The following is a 3,247-nucleotide window of genomic DNA, read 5'->3' on the forward strand; positions in this document are numbered from 1 at the left end:
TGCACACGTGCCTGAGAGTGACTGTGGGGATGTGTGTTTGGGGGGTTTTAGACTTAATAAATCCAACACAAGCTGGCCTTGTGTTGCTGGTTCCTACTCAGTATTTTCCTGGGGATTGTTGGCTTTTGAAGTAAAGCCTTCTGACCAAGAGCAACTGTGTCTTAATACGAGAGTCACATCAGCACCGTCTGCTCCCAGGCCCACGCCTGCGCGCACACTGCCTGCCCAGCCTCCGCGCGTCCCCCGCACAGTTCGGCCCAGCGAGAGGTGCTCCCAGAGGTGCGTTACCGCGACGTTCTCGCCAGTTAAACCAGCTGTTTACAGTTCCGCTGCTGACTGACTGAGCTATGTAAAGCGGATGTGTTAGTCTGAACTAAATGAAGGTTAAAACATGCTTTAGGAAAATGCACTGATTTCTGCATTATGTGTACAGTATTGGACAAAGGATTTTATTCATTTTTGTTGCATTATTTTGAATATTGTCTTTTCATTTTAATAAAGTTACAATACTTATTTATGATACTGTTAATGATGTCTCTTGCCTACACACTTACGACCTCAGGTGGGACACAGGCCAGACCCAGGCTATGCGAACCCCGCACCCCCACCCGCCAGCAGTGCAGACTGGCCCCATGGATGTCCAAGTGCCTCTTTCCATTACTTGACCTGTGTCTCATATTTTTTTGCTTTTTGCCCTTCTCCGCTGCCTTTTCTTTGTATTGTGGTGGACACTATAAAGATAGTTATAGTGTAACTAGAGGCCCAGTGCACAAAATTTGGGCACTCGGAGCAGTGCAGGGGGTTGGGGGGGTGTTCCCTCAGCCCAGCCTGCACCCTCTCGCAGTCCAGGAGCCCTCAGGGGATGTCTGACTGCTGGCTTAGGCCCGCTCCCTGAGCCATCGGGCAGACATCCTTAGCTGCTGCAGAGGCGGGAGAGGCTCCACCACCAGCCTGAGCCCGGCTTCTGGCTGAGTGGCACTCCCTCTGTGGGAGTGCACTGACCACCAGGGGGCAGCTCCTGCATTGAGTGTCTGTCCCAGGGGTGGGCAAACTTTTTGACTCGAGGGCCACAATAGGTTCTTAAACTGGACCGGAGGGCCGGAACAAAAGCATGGATGGAGTGTTTGTGTGAACTAATATAAATTCAAAGTAAACATCATTACATAAAAGGGTACGGTCCTTTTTTTTTTTTTCGTTTTATTCATTTCAAACGGGCCGGATGAGGCCCACGGGCCGTAGTTTGCCCACGGCTGGTCTGTCCCCTGGTGGTCAGTGCATGTCATAGCGACCTGTCATTCTGCTATTTGATCTATTAGCATATTAGCCTTTCATTATATAGGATTTTTAAAAATACATACTTATTTCAGAGAGGGAGAGAGACAGAAACGTCATTGATGAAAGAGACTCATTAATTGGCTGACTCCTGCCCATCTCACATGGGATTGAGCCTACAACCTGGGCATATGCCGTGACCAGGAATTGAACCATGACCTCCTGGTTCATAGGTCGATGCCCAACCACTGAGCCATGCTGGTCAGGCAGTTTATAGTCTAATTTTTAATTCATCTAAGAAGATCAGTTCAAAACCTGCTTCCCTCTTAACTTTGGGATTTCCTGATTTTAAGACAACCTACGCTTTCCTGTTATTTCCTGCCCATGCTAACGCCATGTGACCATAGCTCCATAACGCCATGTGACCAGAGCCCTGTCCATAGCCCTATCTGCCTGCTCGGTCCTCCGCCCGCACACAGCAAAGTGCACTCTAAAGCATTCTCACAACATAACTCGGCCTCATCCGACGCACATAGCTGCTGTGCGGACAGTCCCAGTGGGGAGACAGCTGTCTGTCATCTGCCACTTGGTGTGCCATTGAGTCCCCTGAGGAGGCAGGCATTATCTAGTAACAAAGCCAAGTTAGGAAGCAGGCTCCAGTCCTAACCTCATGTCCTGCCTGGAGGCCTCCCTTCAATTCTCAGAGCCTCTTTCCCGTCAGCGTGGGACCCGGCGGAGGAGACAATGCCCTGCGAACCCACGGGGTGGCTCAGTAAGGACGGCGTGGAAGGACGCAGAGCTGTGGTCACGGGGACTCTTGTAAGTCAACCCCAAATTTGGGGAAATATGAAAGTCTTCCCAGGCTGCAGTAATCGGAACACATTGCCTGTCGTCTTTTTACCAAGGCCCACGTGCTCATGGGAGTTTCATCTGGTTTACGTCTTCACTGTGTTCCAGAGGCTGTTTCTTCACTCTGAGGGGTCCTGGTCCAGAAGAGAGGCCCACAGACCCTTCCAGAGGGTTCATAGCTGGAGAGAGGAGAGCTACTCCATCTGTCAGAGCTACTCCATCTGCCTCCTGATTCAAGAATCAAAACATGTACTCAGCTAGTCTTAGTTTTTAGTTTCACCATATAACTTAAAGTTTTAGGATCTATGGAGCCTTTTTCTTTTTTTCTTTTTTTTGTTAGGGTTAAGGAGAGGGTTAGGATTATGGATTAGGGTGTGGTTAGGGTTATGGTTAGGTTAAGGGTAGGGTTATGTTTAGGGTTAAGGTTAAGGATAGGGTTAGATAGTGTTAGCATAGGGTTAAGGCTAGAGTTAGGGTTGGGTTATGGATAGGGTTAGGTTCTATGGTAAGGGTTAAGGATACGGTTAAGGTTAGGGTTTAGGATAGTTTCAGGGTTAGGATTAGGATTAAGCATATGGATAGGGTTAGGGTTAAGTATAGGGTTAGGATTAGCATTAGAGCTAAGGTTAGAGTTCTGGAGGCTTTTTCTTAAACATAAGCTCCTAACATGGTTATTGCATATACAGGTGTTTTTGTTTTTTTACTTCTTAATTTCAAATAATTACAGATTCCCAAGAAGTTTCAAAAATAATACACAGAGGCCCCCCTGTACCCATTCCCCAGATTCTCCCACTGTTAACATCTTATATAATTACAGTCCATTATCAAAACCAGGAAGTGGACATTGTCACAATATATACACCGAGTGGCCAGATTATTATGACCACCTGACGTTTGTAGGCAAATTAGCCGTACACTGCATCGTCTGGGATATGGAAGCCGAAGGCCTGTTCGAACACCTTTGCTGTCTACAGTTACCGAGATAAAACGTCTCCAGTTTGCACAGGAACACAAGAATTGGATGTGTTTCCAGTTGCAAAAAGTCATGCAGTCTGATGAATCACGTTTCCAGTTGCATCATGCAGATGGCGGAGTGAGAATTTGGCGGAAACAGCATGAAGAGTCT

The sequence above is a fragment of the Myotis davidii genome, unplaced genomic scaffold (genome assembly GCF_000327345.1).
Source record: "Myotis davidii unplaced genomic scaffold, ASM32734v1 scaffold299, whole genome shotgun sequence".
NCBI classification, from domain to species: domain Eukaryota; kingdom Metazoa; phylum Chordata; class Mammalia; order Chiroptera; family Vespertilionidae; genus Myotis; species Myotis davidii.